General features: G+C 45.2%; 1 protein-coding gene across 1 annotated transcript in view; it reads left to right on the top strand.

The window, feature by feature from the left end:
• Positions 1-2,725: 2,725 nt before the first annotated feature.
• The window catches only part of foxp4 (forkhead box P4), an 83,739-nt gene continuing 67,886 nt past the window's right edge, over positions 2,726-18,578 (top strand). The window contains 1 exon segment of the mRNA XM_030090765.1: positions 2,726-3,391. The gene's annotated coding sequence lies outside the window, so the exon portion shown is untranslated.

The raw sequence follows: 18,578 nt of genomic DNA on the forward strand, positions 1-18,578 counted from the left end.
GTAAAGCTCACAGTTTTTTTTCTTTTTCTTTCTTTCTTTCGTTTTCTTTTTTGGTTTTAATGCGTCTAGCACACATCCTGCACTCCTTCAACTCACGCTCGCCATATGCTTTTACTTTCATATGCAAACAAACAACGTAGTCGGCGGGACTCATTCGTCCGGGATTCTGCAGAGGAGAACATGCCAGACTCGCCACCTCTTTGGATCAATCCAAAATCCCGCTCTGAACGGATCAGGCTGAATTATTCAAGTTGGTGGCAGGGGCTTTTTTTTCTCATTTTTCGCAGCTCTGTGACACTGTGGGTGAGCACTCCCATATTTCTCTTTAATTAAGCCAGGGAAAACCTTGTAGTACAGCCAACCCAGCTCATGTAGCCACTTATGTTTTAATTTAATTACCTGTCCACTTTGATAATTATTCCCCCTGATTAACAGGGAGAGAAGGGTTCCTAAATGGGATGGGAGATGGGTTACAGGGCCAAACAGCATTTTCCTCCTTTCAACCACGAACAAGAATGAAGGTGTTGAATGTCGATGTCCGGGCCAGGTCTGTTTTGTCAGACGGGGCCAGAATCAGTCTGGACTGACTCAGCTGTATTCAGGCAAAGCAGAACAAATTCTATATCTGAGTCTGTGGCTTCATCAGGTGAAAGAAAATAACTATTTCTACTAACTCCTAACTGAAATGTGTTTATGTGTCGTATTCAGTGGAGGAGCTTCTCAAGATCTGGGAGGGCTCAAAACTTTGGAGTCTGTTGAAATTAAACTTGCACTTATCGAAGCAAATCATGAGAACAAACTCACAAAGCTTTGTATTTTTAAGTTTTATAACTCAAAAATGCCATACAAACATGATTTTGTGAGCGTCATGGGCCAAAACAGTCGGAAAACAACAAGTAAATCCCGATGCGGACTGGTGTGATCGATATGATCAGTCAACATTTCATTAGAGACACAACAGAAACAACATCAATGCTTCATCTTCTTTATTACCTGTTGTGTTTCTCTCTTATTCTCAGTTACGCTTTGCAGGTTCTGCGTTATTCAGATGTTAACAAACCGAAGGCACTCTTTGCTCTGAAGTTTCTTTTAATGACGCCGTCTGATTTTTGCAGATCAAACTTGAAAGTGCACCTTCCCTGTATAACAGCCACTTAGAAAAGCATCACTCATCACCATCCAAGTTCCTCACATTAGAGCTCGTCAATTTCTGAGAGATTTAGTGGAGACGTATGACCAAGTGTCCCTGGTAAAAAAAAAAAAAAAAAAAAAAAAAAAGCTAGGCTTGAGTAAGTAAAACAATATATGGGTGCTCATACAGGCTCACCGATGCAAACACACACACTCACACACAGACGCGCATATTTTTTTAGTGGTATTGATCGCGCTAATGAATGTGTTGTGATTTACTGCAGTCGTGGCCCATTGTTGGGTGGCGTCGTGATGGACTGCCATCATTTTCCAAAGGTAAAAGCTTCCATAGAGTAAAGACAGGAGGGCAGAATCTCATTTAATGGTCAAAGCAAAATTATACCAGGATCTTCCTTTGAGTTATGGCACTTTTTTTCTCTAACTCTTTTTTCCTCCTTTTTTCTTTTTTTTTTTTTTTTTGCAGCGACAGGTATGATGTAATTTCCAAATTTCATCAGAGACAGTAATCTCAACACTGATTATGCTGTCAATTAGTAAATGAATGTGGTGGCAGGGGGAAAAAAAAGGTGGTAATAACTCTGCAGAAGGAGTTGTCAAGCTTCCAAAATACATAAAAGGACACAGTGATGTAGGCAGGCTGTGAAATTTATCTAATCACAATATAACTGTCTATTTGGAAGGTATAGTGTATACGGCCAGCGTGAACACCCTGATGCACTTGCTTTTTTATTTTTTAGAATACTTGAGAAATCTACCTAAGTAAATCAATATTAGGAACTTTTAAATAAAAAATAAGATAAGCTTTTCATTTATCTCACAGTGGATGCTTTCACAGTGTTGTCAGCAGCAGGACACATAAAGTTATCATATTAAAAAAACCTGCAAACCTCAGTATAAAAACACAAATAAAAAAGAAAAAGCAATGTGCCAGCACTATTTAGTTTAGTTTATTTCATTCATAAAAAAACAACACATAAAAAAATCAATTGAATGAAAGGGAGCATAATCTTATATGATCTATACAACAAAACTATTTTCCTAAAAAGTCTTAAAAGAAGAAAAACCAGTGTTATTATGTAGGATTTTGCCATTTTCATCTTGAATGTCATTCTTAAAACCCATTCTATGCATAAGTGTGCACAGATGAGCTTGCAACCGTCAATAAATTGCAGAAGTGTTGAAAAGGGAGGTTTTTTTTTTGAGTAGCGGAGTACTTCTGTTTGACTGATCTGCTTTGTTTCTGGCGGTTTCTCAGCTCAAACTTTGCTCGGGCTCTAACATCTGTTCCTCTCAGTCTCCACAATAGCGCAACTGAGCCAGGATGCAAAAGAGAGGTCAAAAGATCAGTGGCTTCCCCTCTCTCTCTCTCTCTCTCTCACACACACACACACACACACACACACACACACACACACACACACACACACACACACACACACACACACACACACACACACACACACACACACACACACACACTCACACACACTGGGAGTGGGAGATGCCCCTCACTGGCTGCTGTTTCATTGTGCGCCGGGGCTTTGCGCGGATAGGGCAGCGGCGATAACGCGCACCTGCTTTAGATGCATTACGGTAGCGCAGCAAACTGTCCCCCCGCAACTCTCTCTCACACACACACACACACACACATACACACACACACACACACACGGTCACACACTCGTATACACATACACAGCCTGAGTGATTCAACCCTGATTTCCAGCGAACGAGCGAGCAACAGACGGGATGCCAAAAAGTGGAGCCCGGCGGAGAGGTCGCGCGCGCTGAGTGAGCGTCTTGGACAGATAGCGGGGGAAGCAGAAGCAACTAAAAAACACACCGAGGAGCCGCGGCTGGTCGCTCCGCGGCAACTTGCGCACAGTGCCAGAGTTTTAGCGGCTGTATTGTTCTGACTTCACTCCAGAGGGGCCACTCCGAGGAGAGAGGACGCACACAAAAGGGGGAAAGGAAAGGACTAACGAGCAACGCTTTGTCGCTTAAAGTAATGGTCCTGCGGTCTTAGATCCTAGATCTCTCTGTCTCTCTCTCTCCTCTTGTTTCTTTCATTTTTTTTTTTTTTTTTTTTTTAATTTTTTTATCGTCCCGTCGGTTTGTGTCCCCCCTTTTGTCGCCGTGAGAGAGTGGACGCGCCGGGGGTTTGAGGAGCAGAAGCGGACTGTCCACATGGTCCAACCACTGGCGTGAAAGTTGACTTCTTCAGAAACCAAGAGAACAGGTTGATGCATTATCTACACTTTGCTTTCCCCTTTCATCTCTCTCCTGTCTCTCTCACACACACACACACACACACACACCGTTTCCCTTCAAGTCGAAACTGCTTCTCTCTCACACACATTTTCTCCTAAAAAACTAAACTTCTTCGCTGCACATTGTTGGTGAAACTCATTGAAGTCACGCCTGATATTAAAATCGGGCATTAGAGTGTTATTGTCCTCCGGTTTCTTGATTCCCTCCGTTCCTGGTTTATTGTAACTTTGACCACACACTCCAAAGTTTTTCACGCTTTTCAAAACTCGCTTCAAATCGCTGGTTTTCACCTTTATTTTTCCCTTTTTGTTTTCCCCTTTTCGTCTCTAACAGCAAGAAATTGTGTTCTTCTGTCTGACCCCCCCTTCGCCACCCAGACACGTGTTCAAACGGAGCCAAAGCCAATTTTTTTTTTCAAAGATCGTAATTTTAAGATAATTTAGGGATTTATTAGAAGCGGTGTAATGAATTAAAGCTCCGTCTGGTGCGTTCAGGGTCCAGTCCTCTCAGAAAATGCCAGTCGACCGCAAAAAAAAGTTTGATTTTCCTCTCTTTCTCACTTGTTAAAACGTCGGGAGTGGATTTGAACGGGGCAAAACTTTAACCGTGCCGCACACTTGTTTCGGGAAAAGGGATCGCAGACACACCGATGTGGCTTTTGCGGTGATAATATCACACAAACCTGCGCGCAACGCGTCGTTTCGGAGCTTTAATACCTGCTTAACGCACAGCCGCGGAATAGTTTCACATCTCACTGCGGAAATTTAGTTTCCTACAATTAAAGTGTAACGTTTGAAACTGTGAAACGGCCTCCCAGCCACCACTGAGGATGATAGATCTCTTGTCTCAAGGAGGATACAAAAAAATTAAAAAAAAATGAAAAATCTTTCTCGTTGACATGGTCAATAGGTTTTTGCGGACAATACTTTCTTTTCAAACGCTTTTGACTTTAGAAATCGGAGCCGCTCTGTGTGATCTGCTGAGGATTGATGTGCCTGCTGCTGCTGCTGCATATTTCGCCGGATTAAATTAAAATAAAAGAAGTCACACACACGGATGTTTTTACACCTGAACGCAGAGGGAAAGTTACACCGGAAGAGTAAAAGTTAAGCTGCAGTTTTAGTTTTTTTTTTACCTGAATTTTTAACGGATCAAATGTCCATACTCGAGATTATAAGTACCTTATAATGTCCATGCTTAATTGTAATTTATTCCTTAAATGATGCGTAAAATAGATCAATGGTGTGAAAATTCCACATGTAAAAAAAAAAGAACTTTGTCTCACAGTTATGTCTATAGTTGAAGCCGATATAAAATTAGAAATAGGCTGCAGAGGAAACCTCTGTCTGACTTATGTTTTCCCCTAATTTTTAGTTATAAACCGGATGAAAGTGGGCCTGCACCAAAATATCTCCTTTCCTCCAGGAAAAAAAAAATCACCAGAACTATAAACATTTCCGACATTTATATATAATTTAACTATATCGTAATGAGATAACCAGTTGTAACATTCTTTCCACATTTCTGCGCAAAGCCAACTTTTGTTCCTAGTCTCAAAAAAAAAACACACAGGAATTAAATTCCCATAATCAAATATCAGATACCAGCCGCATGTCAGATGCTCTCGGTTCCTGTGATTGAAAGCTGTAGACTCCCAAAAATAAAATATATATATATATATAAAAAAAGAAGGAGAGATGAAATGACAATTAATTGCTGTTAGTTGTCTGTCAGTGAGAGAAAAGCATACAGGCCGCGCGCACCCTGACACGGGCATTATTGCCCCGTGATTGATGGGCGCCGGGGCATTTGGCATAATTAATTTTATTTACTGTGTCCCCTCTCTCCCTCTCTCTCTCCCTCTCTCTCTCTCCCTCTCTCTGCTGTTGTGTCTCCCTCCTGTCCTCTGCGGTGGCATTTCCGCGACGCGATGACACACTTTTAATTGCACTTTAATAGAAGATCCAGCGGGAATGAAAAAGCTCTTAATCACGTTTTATGACCTTGTCACACTTCTGGTGTCAGACAGGAAAGCAGGTATTTTGTGGTTTGCTCCGAGCCCTTATTATAAAGTATTTGCCGAGTATAAATTAAGACAAAAAAAAAAAAAAAGTTAGTCTCACCTTCACGTTGTTGGCTTCATTGAATGGAAACAATGAAGTTTTAAAAAGTACAGTGGCCTTCTCACCGCCTCATCATGGGGTTTGTTAAAATCACCACCAAAACATTTTTGTTGATTTGTTCATTTTAAAAAATATATATGAGAGGGCTGATTATATTTCAGCTGCCTGTCAGGTTTATTTTACAGTTCTGAATAATTAAGTCCAGTGATGCTGACTGGTAAAAGCTGCCTTATGTTTCGAAAACTATTATCTAAAATAGGTTACATGTGAATACCAAAAAGGTGTGGAGGACAGTGATGTTTTAGCAGCAAAAAATGTGACAATTCGAGAATAATTTATGATTAACAAGTACTTCACAAATTAGTTGTGTGCAAATTGGTGTCAGGATTTGCCTTGTGGATAATCAGAGATTCTCAGAAGAAGCTTGCGGTGGAGCTCCAGAATAAAACATGACTGGCTTGGTTAAAACCCGGCAGCATTTATCAACGTATAAAATCGTTAAAACCACTGTAAAGTTCTCATTTCTCTGCGGTGCTTTGCTCGGTGACAGGTTATCACATCCGTGACAGGCTTTTCATGAAAATGTAATAAGACACAATGAAACAAAAGAGTATTTGAGAGGCAGAAGTAGTTATTTGGGGGAGAAAATGAGCGTACGTGTGCAGGAAGCCAGAGGTGTCAGAGACTGATTGACTCTCTCTGCTCTCTGTCGGCTATTGTGTGCCCGTGTCTGTGCTCGCCTCAGCTCTGCTACCTTTTTTCTCATCTGACTTGCTCCAATACTTTTTCCTCTCTGCTTTTTTCCCCCCCCTCCTCCTCTCTCACCAGCTGTGTCTTTTCCATGTCCTGTTTTGTTTCATTGTTTGCGAAAACTGCTGATTTTAATCAGTTTCAGACTCTCTGCACCGACCAGACGATTGTTTCTGTTATGCTTACTGACACGTCGGTGAAACGCTGATTTTTCAAGCCGGGAGTCCTGCGGATGCTGGTGTGTGACTGGAACCCCGCATGAGACCGGTCTAGAGACAGACAATAATGGCTGTGGATCTCATGTGCTTTTAAAACCCCTTCAGGGGGATTAAAAGCCAGAAACATGATTGTGTTAGTCCATAAACTCACTCAGAGAGTCCTCACCACCGGCGTGAGCGTGTGTGAATGTATGCAATACCTTGAGCGTGTGTATCTGAGAGGGCTTTTTTCTCAATTCACCTGTCCTGCTTGAGTGAAAATGGACAGGATTTGAAGTTTTTAAATGTCCCGTTGCGTCGGTAGCACGGATGGGCTCGCCTGTCCGTTTCCACATCTCTTGCGCTCACTTCATTAAAACCCTCCTGCTCTCCCAAACCCACAAGTCTGAGTGGGCTTTTGGCTCCAAAGTGATGTTGAAGAGCGCCCGCATACGACACTGCTATACATGTAGGGTTTGACCCGGTGATAGATACTCATATGTTCACTTCTATCGCAGCACTTAGTGCATTACCTGCTTAAAAGCTGAAACGGTTAAATTCCCAATACCTTTTAGATGAGATTTGAGGAAAAAAGCTCAAAAAACTATGTGCGGTGAGAGAAAGCTTGTTTTTTTTTTTTTTTTTTTGTTGAACAGAATGTGATCGTTATGAGTTTTGGTCCTGAAGCTGAGATTTTTTTGCAGCGCTCCTCACGCTGAGCGTGTGTGTGTGTGTATGTGTGTGTGTGTGTGCGTGGAAGCGGTAGATTTTCTGCCGATACTGTCAACTGTATAATTATTTATTTGAATCAAACACAGATTCTTTTACTGGATGATATAATTTCATTAAATTGTACAGATTCCTTAATTTTTTTTTCCCACTTCGTACATAAAACATGAAATGAAATATATCAGCACTTTAGTGCGAGCGACTGCTGCTCATTACATCTCTCAAAAAAATGTTAATGAAATGTATTAGACAAATTACTGGTCTAAAATATGCTTTTACTGTACGTTGATGGCCGGAGAGCTGGTGAAGGCTTGGTTTTTGTTTTGAGGAGATTGACAGCTCAGTGAAACTGCCGCCACATTGCTTCAGACTGAGGCCTGATTATACATGTGGTTCTAATTGAACCTGTTATTTAGCAGAAGTTGGGGGCTGAATGCTTGCATGAAAAGTGTGTGACTGTCTGTCTGTCTGTCTGTGTGTGTGTGTATAATGAATCCCACACATTTTTCAAAGATGAGATGCATTTTGTCACGGTTGGTGAGACGGAGGTGTCGTATGGTGAAGAGGGGGGCGAAAGCGGGAAGATGCCTCTGGCGGGCTTTGAGAGATTGACCACCTGTGAGAGAGAGGACGAGACCACGATGTACGTCGCTGCTTTTTCCTTTTTGCAATTTTTGGGGTTTTGAAAGCGCTGGGATGGAGACGTCAGATTCTGTCTGTTCTGTGTTTTTGGGCATTGATATGAAAGATGAGGCATTTCCCTCCAGGTTGCTCTGCTTGGCGGTGTGGTGGCCGGGACGGAGGCTGGTGCAGAGGAGCTGTGTCTGCGGCTCCGCAGAGCGACCGGCCCATTAACAGCTGATGAATGTGAGAAGGAGTGACCCAACAGCTTAGAGCGGAAGAGACTGTTTCCTATGTACTGGGCGGGTGGCGGGGTGGAAGGGGGAGGGGGGGTGGAGGGGAGGGTGGTGGTGGTGGTTGGGGGGGGGGGGGGGTCGGCAGGGAGAGATAGAAAATATGAGTGAAAAGGCTGCTCAAAGTGCGTGGGACTCCGGAGCGAGGGTTATGGGCACGGGGTTATTACAGCCGAGGAAGCGTTAGATCAGCCTCTCCAGAGTGCGCCTGGCACCTGAGGCCAGTGCCGGAGCGCAGAGCGCAGAGCTGGAGGGGCGGCGCCGTGGTGGCCGTGGAGGCTGGAGGCGCCCGGAGCGGAGCGCCAAGTGCGGCAGTCGCAGCGATCAGGTTCCATTTCAGAGGCAGAGAGAGACAGGGAGTTTGCGGAGGATCATGAGGTCAGTGGCACAGAGCAGGAAGAGCCCTGGAGATGGCCAGCATAAGCAGAAATAAATATACAAAAACAAAACGCCTGTTGTGCTCAAGTGGAGCATCTTCTTGAAAAAGCGCTGGCCGGTTGTTGTGTCCCCTGCTAACTCCGCGCCGCCTCTGACAGCTGTATTTGTGGTATGGATTTTACTTCACTCCATCCAGCCTCCCCGTCCCTCTCCCCTGCCTCCCTCCCTCGGCAGTCGGCTCCCCTCCTCTCCGTCGCCTCCACCCTCTGACCTTTTGTAAGCACTTCATCAGAGAGCCGTTGGTGTTTTCTAAAGCGCCGCGACAAACTGACAGGGCAGCCGTCAATCGAGTGGGTAACCGAGGGAGCGGAGCGGTGGAAGGCTTCACTCCGAACAACAATGTGTCTAAACTTTCTCCAGCGCCGCTTTAATGTGTATTGAAAGGATGGCTGTGAAGGGAAGGTGACAGCTGGGAAGCGCAAGACTTTAAATGTTATGGATACGCACACACACACGCTTTACACATTTCAAAAAACCATCTTGCTACAGAGAGGTATTACACAGCTCTTGAGTGCTCGTTTGTCCGTAGTGTTGTGGTGGTGAAAAAAATCTGCCGAGCGCGCGAGTGAAAGCTCCGATGAAATGCGGAGATTCACACCGGAGCAGCAGCAGGAGCGCTCAGGGATTCGCGTCAAGGTCTGTAAACTCACATGCAAAAAAAAATAAAATAAAATATAGTGAGGCCTCACATTTCCATTGCTTTGCTTCTCTCAGTTTAATTTAATTCCCTTTAACTATATAACCTGTCAGAAGAAAATGAATCTGATAGAGGTTACCGTAGTTTTCTAGTTTTTGATTTGCATGCAGATACTTTAATTACTTCAACCGCGGCGACTTTAGTCTCAAACACCATGATATGAAATTCGCTGTGCAGAGTTTCCCCTCGTCCTTGTTCCTTTGCCGTCCTGGACGATGAAGGTAATAACCATTTAAATGCATCTCATTATGTTTTCTAATCCGTAAAGTATCGAGATGTTGGCTAATGCAGGCGAAAGTGAGGCTGGAGCCACTGCTCTTTTATGGTATTAGTATTTGTGGTATTAGTTCCGGGGGACATGGGATGCCTACTTAAGTTATTAGCATGTGAGGCGCCGTGGGATGATCCATCCCCTGACAGGACGAGCTGTTAACCAGTGTTAAACCAAATCACAATAGCCTGCCTGGGTTGACGGATTGACAGAGCTCGCTGTCGGCGCTCGCCTGGGCCGCCCCTTCCTTCCTCCACAGCCTCACGTAAAGATTTATTCAGGCGAGCCGGGGAGTTTACTTTTCCCGCTAACTTCTGGAAGGAATAATCAGGAGATATTCCTTCAGAGTAGATGTGATAAATAGATGACATGCTCCTTGATTTGCTCTGAATGTGAAAAGCATGCCGGCTCTGCGCCGTGTGGTTTCCAGTCTTCGGCGCTCTCAGAGATGCGAGGCAGGAGAGGATACTGGTGGAGCTTCTGCTGGGAGATGGCAGAGGATGCTGATGTGGTCTAGAAAAAAAAAGAAGCAGATATGTTGTCACTTTTCACAACTTTTAGTTTCACGTGAATATTTCTACTGGTTTTGGTGGTTAAGGAGGATTCAGGCTCTTTATTGTCATTTTTATAGATCGTTTCTTCTTCTGGCTTAAAAAAAACTTTGTGCTCGCAGCCAGACCTGAGATCAGTGCGGCGCTGAGGACTCAGCAGCGCCGCTGGGTCATCGTGTCTTCACTCGCTGGTCACTGAAGCTCTGTTGGTGTGTATGCACATACACACACACACACACACACACACACTCCTGTGTGTGGTGGGCATTGTTGACCGAGAGACATCTGCCACTAGATTATTCCCAGCTGTTATCTGAATAATTGTGTAATCCCCCTCCCCTCCCCTCCCCTCCCCGCTCCACTCCCCCCGTCCTCCCCTCACTCCCCTCCTCCTCCTCCTCCTCCTCCTCCTCCCTTGCTCCCTCCTTGCCCCCGCATCTCTCCTTCCTCAGACTGATGAGACAGAGAGTGATGAGTGTGTTTTCTGGGTGGCACGCTGGGATCTTTCATGGCTGTTTATGAGTGCGTGAGTTCGGTTGTGTGAGCGCGAGCCGGTATCTGCTCAGCCCCCCGGTCACCGGTCGTTGTCTGACATTTGTAGAAGGATTTGAGTCCCCCCCCCCCTCCCGCCTCACCACACACACACACACACACACACACACAAAACTCCCTCCACCTCTCCTCTGCTCCTTCCTCCCGTGGCTCTTGGGGAAATAAAAGTAGCCTAATCCTGCCAGATCAAGACTGCTGTCCACCACAGCTTTACCAGCCTGTGAATTAGAGCCAGCTCTCATGTTCCTGAGGAGAAAGAAGTCAGAGTGTGTAGGTGGGTGTGTTTGCGTTGTGGGCCGCTGGCCTGTGAAGCAGCGTTAACTGTTTGCCGGCAGACTCTGAGGCTGTCGGGGTGGGGTGGGGCTGGAGTTGGGGGGGGGGGCTGCAGAGAGAGAAAAGTAAAGCCGAGAGCAATGGAAAACAAGAAGAAAAGCTCAGATGAAAACGTGTTGTTTGTCAGAAGGAAAAAAAGTGAAGCCTTTGATTTTAACAAAGTTCTTTTCTCACTCTTCAGTCAAGGTAATTTCCTTGATAATGACTGTGTGATACTTTGTTATACCATTATCAGATTTTTAGTTATTTCCCCAAATAATTCTATTTTTTTTTCAACTATTACCTACCATAGTTTTGTTTTATTTTCAACTTCAAATACTTCAGCCTCGTTTTTTTTTTTTTTTTTTTAATGAAAAGCCTGAATTTTTCCTTTAAAAATTAATTAAAATGAATTTATCCAGGATTAAAAGAGGAAAAACATCATTCAAATATACTGCCATTACATTCTCACTGCTCCACTGTATCTACAAAGGCTCGACATAATGTTTCAACACAGACATTTTTCCCCCCTGCGTTCAGCCGACAGTTTTGGTTCACTTTTAATGAGACGTATGCGAACTTAAAAAAGGATGTGTAATCAGGCCTTCTTCATTAGATCACAATAAACTCCTCTCCCTGTTCTCCGATTCAGTTGTCACACAAATGTGTTCAGATAAAGTGTTTGTGTCACTCACGAGGCTGCGCTCACACACTCAGCGTGTGCGCCTGCAGTTGCCAGGGCTGCCTTCATTTCTGGTCGGTGGTTGGTCGGTCGGAAAGCGTTCTTTTCCCTGCTGGAGCTCCAATAGTCACTCAGTGTGAAGGACTCAACACTTGCTGTCTCTCCTTTCTCCTCTTTTACCTCTTATTGTGGTGCGCTTTTTCCCGTTCATCTACTTTTTTTTCTTTCTTTCTTTTTTTTTTTTAACCTCCCTCGTCTTTGCGCTCCCCCCTTTGGCCCTCTGCTCCCCTCGCCGTCGCGCTCGCTGTCTAATTATCAAAGCTCTGTGTTCCCTCAGCCTCTTCGTTACGTCCGACATGTCATCACAGTTTACCTCCAACGTTTGCCGCCTCTGTTCAGACCCCGTTGCAGTTGGAATCTTTTATTCTGTATTGGTAAAAAGACAGCTGTGAGTCTGAGTTTGTGCAAAAAAAATTATATTCACAAACAATTTGAAATCGTCGCTTCAATCATTTAAAGTATTTGCTTAAAAAAATGTATTTTCTTGCTTTGGACGCAAGCATTTTATTCACATAAGAGAAATGAGAATCAGAATTCCTGCTGGTTCTGATTTGTGAACTTGAAGGCGTGTGTATCTACTCGCTCAAAGAATTACATTCATTGTGGAGGAAAAAGTGTTGAATTGTGTTCCAGAGTTGCATTCAGGCCGTGTTGAGACTGTGGTAACGTGATTGCAGTGTTTTGTCAGAGCACCTACTTGTCCCTGGACAAAAAGACTGTCCCTCACAGCGCATAAACAGACCGAGTTAAACCGCGATTCTCTGACAAAACAACAAAGAATAATAATCTGAAAAAAAAACTCAATTTCTAGTTGGTATTTTTTCCCTTATTATTTCATCTTTTGCAGTTTCTTTTGAAGTTACGTCAATCAACTCGCAACTAATGGAGAAAACAGAGGGCCGTCTTTTTTTTTTTCTCTCTCTCTCTCTCTCTCTCTTCCTCTTCTTTCAAACTAACAGCTTCTTTTATCATCCTGAAATGTGGTCACTGGGTTGTTAGATGAGCAGATGCCACAGTGTGCCCGCTGAAGGTCAGCGCTGCTGTACGCAACCTGTAGTCCTAATCGGCAACTTCTGCTTCTGCAGGTTTCCATTGTCTAAAGGTCAGCGAGGAACAGTGCATTAGCCTCGGAAAGCGGTTAGCATAAACGAGGGAGGGGACCGAGGGAGGAACGAAGGACTAAAGTACAAAAAAACGAGGACGGGAGGGGAGGGCGAGCGGCGGTGGGACCTCGGCGTGCTTTGTGGTGTCGGGCGGGCGCGCGGCTTCTGGGGGGCTTTGTGAAAAAGTTTCTATCCCCCACTGCAAAAAACTTCGCTGAAGGCTGGGTTCGCTCCGAGCAGCTCCCCCCCTCCCCGGGGGGCTTTGCTCCGAGAGGGGGTGGAGGGCAGAACGGGTGGGTGGGGTGGGGGGGGGGGCCAGTGTAAAAGAAGAGGAGGTGAGGGGAGCACAGGGAGCAGGCATGCCATCACAGTTGTCCGGTGTTACGGGGAACAGGCCCTCAGACGCTGATCTAAGAAACACAACTCCTGGATCACGCCCCCTCCTTATCCCTCCCCTTCTCCCCTCTGTTCTTTCTGCCCCCCCCCCCCCCCCCCCCCCCCCCCCCTCTCTTTTCCTCCATTCTCTCTCTCTCGCCGCTCAGGCTCACTCCGTCTATCTAACTCTTAGCTTCGGTTGTGACCGGCTGCTTATTAACATACAGTGTGCGTTAGTGCAGCCCTTCCTGGGCCTGTTTGCTGGTAATGAGGATGTGGGGAAGGGGGGGAAGGGGGGGCGGGGGTTTGTGCTGTATAGCAACTTGCTTGACCTCCAGCGCTGGGTCAAGTTCATCCTGAGAAGGTGTAATTCTCTCCCTTCTCAGCCCAAACACATGACTGCGCCCAGGAGGAGCGGGACGCGCAGCGGGAGGGGGGAAGCCAGCCGAGGTGGACCTCTTCATCCCAAATTTGAATTTCTCATCCCCCGTCCCCACTCTCTACCTTCCTCTCCCCTGTCCCCCTCTCCTCCCACAGGGTTAATTGAAGGGGAAATTGATAGTTCTGTACGGTAATTGTGGCTTTGAGAATTCTCTGTCTCCCACCGAGAAAGATGAGGGCAGCTGTACCAAAGACAGTCCCGTGTTGTCGGGAAAAAGGAGGAGAGGCAGATGGAAGAGCAAATAGGGAAAAAAAAAAAAAAAAAAAAAAAAAGCTTCTCCACCTCGGCACCCCCCAGTGTGGGAGTTTGATTGGCTGATGAGGGCGCTCCTTGATTGGCTGATGAAGTGAGATTTCTGTGTAACTTTACAAGCCAGACTCTAATAATCATTCACTTCATTATCCAATCAGAGGGACTCTACACTACTCTGTATCCTCGCTGATTCTCCTTTTAATTCTCCTTTTGACCCCCCCCTCCCCTCCCCTCCCACCTTCCCATCTCCAATCCTCCCATACCTCCCCGAGGAGTCTGGGATGGACAGATGAGTGGAGCGCACTGTATCTGTTCGGTTCTGCTCCGCTGCCTGCTGAAGTAGAGAGAGACAAAGTTATATTCTACTGATGCCAATGCTGAATGGACTCTCTCTCTCTCTCTCTCCCTCTCTCTCTCTCTCTCTCTCTCTCTCTCTCTCTCCCCTCTCCCTCTCTCTCTCTCTCCTTCAAGAGGGGCTTTTCTCTCCCAGGGGCAGAGCTTCATAATTAGTCTTCTTCCGGAAATAGAAAACTAGTTTTCCGAGGTGAAGTCAACCTCTGACGCTTTAGTATTTAAAGCTGCAAATTTCCATCGATAGAAAATAAAGGCGAAATCAATTTTGACTCTCTTTCACCTTCGCCGCTGCTTTCGTGGCGGTAGCAGTTTCTTCCCTCCGAAGATGCAGAGGGTTCGTGTTTTGGCCTCTGGCTGAGTTGTTTAGTCTCGGTTCGGGCCACCCTCAGGCTGTCACGCAGGAAACACCGTGTGTGTGTGTGTGTGTGTGTGTGTGTGTGTGCGCGCCCGTGTTGTCTCCATGTTATTTAATTCTCACAATTGTGTGCGAAATATTGACAGTGTATTCATTTCTCTTTCTGAATTTATCTGGATGGATTCGGGTTTTATTTTTTTTCCCTCGGTGCTGTTATTCCCACCTCTTTTTCTACCCTTCTTCAGAGCTCACCCCCCCACCCCCCACCCCATCCAACCTCCCCGACGCTGCTCTCCTTTTCTCTTCCCCTCCCCTCTCCTTTCACTTTCTCTGTCCGTTAATGAGAATGTGTTAACGAGAAAGAAAGATCTATTGGGTATAGCACAATTTATCAGAAAGGCAGAGGTTTGGAAGGGAAGAAAAAAAAAAAAAAGGCGGCAGGCCCTTCAAAGAAGTCCTATTCTTGTGGTTGTGAATGTTTGATGAGACAGTGAAAAGTTCCCCCTCTAACGTCATGGTGTCTGAACAGAAGAGAACAGAACCGTTCTAATCATGCCGCACAGAAAAAAATGACTTCCAACCTGATTTAATTAACTGATAAGAAACGGCTTCAAATTAATTTTTCAAGGATGTTAGATTTTGATTAAGAAACTCCTAAAAGAAATAGACGAATAATCAATTTTTTAATCAACTTACCCAAATGGTAACTGGTTAATATGATAATTCTAGCAATTAGGGCAAATATTGTCGAGCAGCAGTTTCTATGCATCCTGTTAAAGGAATTATAATATCTTTACATCTAATTATCATGGTTATTTAATTTTTTTGTATGGCTACCTCTCAATTTTACCATTCATTTCTTCATCTGCCATTATAGGGATAATGAAATGAGAGTTGGAAAGTGTAATAAGATGAAACTTTTAGAAGGGTCAACCTGAATGGGGCTTTTCAAGCGCCCCGATTGGATAGATATTTAGGAAAGGGAAGGCAGACTCGTTCACAATGACATTATTTCCGCTGGTTTTACATGCAGAGCTGAGATGGATCTCCAGATGTGTGATTCTTTTCCTCCGTCAACAGATTAAAGTAGCTAATAGCTGCTGGCTTCGCTGTGCGTATCCCCACTTATTCATGAGCAGGTAGTCCAAACTGTGAATAAGCTCACTATTTCTAGTTTTGAAATCATTTATTCAGTTCGGCAAAGCTGATTTATTTTTGAATCAAGGACCGATTGGGCTGCTCACCTGCCAGTGGCTATAAAATGCATGTGTGTGAGTGTGTGTGAATGTGCATGAAGGTGTGTGTTTTGCTCTTAATTGGACAGGTATTGAAACAGAGGTGAAGAGGGGGCACGGAGAAAGAGCCGGCAGGGGGTCCGAGGCTTTAGGGGAACATCAGAGAGGCAGGGTTCTTTACTTCAAAGACGGCTCGCAGCCCGGACAAACACGCACCGCGCTCACATGCGACCGCAGCACGCGCACACGCACACATGCACTCCACATTCAGTGGCTCTTTTGCTTCTCATAAGATGAATATCCATCCCCTCTCACACTCCGCTCCCTGTCTCCGCTGTATCCCTTGCTCCCCGCGCGCCGAACATCAGTGGAGTCGTGCATTCAGAGGGAAATATTGACAAAGCGTTTGCAGAGATGGAATGGCTCCTTTAATTATATGCTGCTCTTATGATGCATGATGTTTCTGTCTGGCTGCTCACTCACAAACACACGCGCGCACACACACACTGGCACACACACAAACACGTGGCGGCACGAGCATGTTGATCAGCTGAATAGGTATTCCTGGCACAAACCCCGGTATTGAGCGTACATATTCAATTAGCAAAACTCATTAGCAAAACTTGGCATTTGTTGTTGTTTTTTTCCCCCTCCTTGCTCAGAATTAATGGTTTTGATATGCTAATTAGCGAGTAATTTAATTTCAAAAGGCCTCAATTAACAGCAGCGTTGTGGACACGAGGAAGTTAAGCAGCATAATCTAATTTGCATTAGTAACGAGCAGGGAGTAATTAGTCTCTAATTAGCCACTTCAGACAGCACTTGTGTTTACTTTCCTAATGAAGTGGAGGGGCTTCTTTTTTTTTTTTTTTTTTAACCAGGGAAGCCTGTGTGTACATCCAAGTGTGTTTATGAGAGGGTGTGCGTGTGTGTATTTTTTTTTTCCTTTTCATCCTGACTGGTAAGAAGGGGGCGGGGCCTTGTGGCGTTCGCTGGCTGGCACCGCAGCCGGAGTGGCATATGGCTTACAGCTTGGCTCCAGTTACACACGTGTCTCCCCACTCCTACCCCTCCCCACATAAACACAAAACACACAAACAAACACATCCCGGCTGGGCGCACACGGAGAGGTCAGGGCCGTCCGCCTGCTGTGATCGGTGCAGCGGTTTCCAGTCCATTGAGACACGTCTATGAGCTTGCTTTACACACGCCACAAGGGATTGATTGTGTGTTTGAGGGTTTTTTTTTTTTTTTATCTCAGTTGTGTATCCCCTGGCATCATTTTTTTAATGTGTTGCAATAGCTTGCAACATTTTCTTTTTCCCCCCTCTTTTGTATATGCAAGTGTGCTTACTGTGTGTCGTCTTTTGAAATGATATTTTTTTACATTGTGGGCAGGATAGGCTGGAGTGTGTGCGGCTGATGACGTTACAGGCTATGGTTGCTGGCTTGTCTAATGCGGTGTTTATTTCTGGGATACAGTTGCCTGTGTTGACAACGAAGCAAAAACAGAAGAGGAAGGGTGAGACAGTCTGATAGATGGATAAACAGTCGTACGGCTGTTTTCTTTCTTTCATTACTATTCTCTAAATGATCTGGGAAACAGTCTGACCAATACCAAAAGAAAATAGTTGAACAAATAAAATCTGCCCTTTTCTTGGATGAGAGTTCCGACAGTTTGAACTTTTCCATTCATTTCTGTGTCAAAAACAAGTTAAAAACAACAGGCTTCCTCCTGGGCTTTTTTCTGGAAGGGAGACGGGATGGAAGGGTTTCAAGGAGAGCAGTATGGTGGGGTTACGGGGAGGAGGGGGGACTAGCAGCTGCCCTATTAGCCCAAATCTGTTGTTCGGAGGAGGTGGGAGGAGGGTGGAGCAACACCACTGATTTTTCCACAAAGGAAAGCAGACACTTTTTTAACTTTATGTGCAGAGAAGACTATGTTCTCGGGTTATGGCTTGAATTAAAGGACATTTAACCCAAACACCTCTTCTGGTATTCTGATTTCTTACCCATAATGCAGTGCGTTAGAGAGAGGACACCCCATTAGCGTGCTGCTACTCCGATGGAAGGTGTTTTTCAGAGGACTTTTCCCCCAAACTGGGAATAATAAAAGAGGTCAGAACACAGGATGACTTCCTGCTGCACAGAGCGGGGTCAGAGCTGAAGATAGCCGGAGCAGTCGGCGCTCGGTGGACGTGACGCACGCTCAGAGCGAACGAGTGGCATCTCACCGTGTGAAACTTGTTGGATTTATGCAGGCCAGGAGCAGAAGTTGGAAAGAATTCAATAAATGTAATGAATGAAGGCGCTGCAGTGATTATGAGCCTGTTTCCAATGCTGACCTCTGCCCACGTGCACACACGCATAGATTTATAGGCACAAACATTCACACGCATGCACACATACACACAAACACTCACACGTACACATCCATAAATAGGCAACTGATTTACAAATGAGGTGACCTGTGTGCTGGCCTTGCTCTTAGATAGGCTCACACCCCGCCAGGATGCATAAATCACAATGGACATGCATATGCATGAGCATCTGAGGAGGTGGGATAAGTGTGTGTTTGCGTGTGTGTGTGAAAACCAGCCAGCGGCCGTGTTTGTATCGATCATTGAGGCTTAGTTAAGTGCCTTTTATTTCACTGAGTTAAAGTCAAGGACCATGGACAGGCCTCTCTCCAGTGTGTGTTGCTCATGAATGGAGAGAAAGCAAGAAAGAAAGAAAAAGGAAGAGAAAGAACTCTTTAACTGT

This window comes from Salarias fasciatus, chromosome 5 (assembly GCF_902148845.1).
Source record: "Salarias fasciatus chromosome 5, fSalaFa1.1, whole genome shotgun sequence".
NCBI classification, from domain to species: domain Eukaryota; kingdom Metazoa; phylum Chordata; class Actinopteri; order Blenniiformes; family Blenniidae; genus Salarias; species Salarias fasciatus.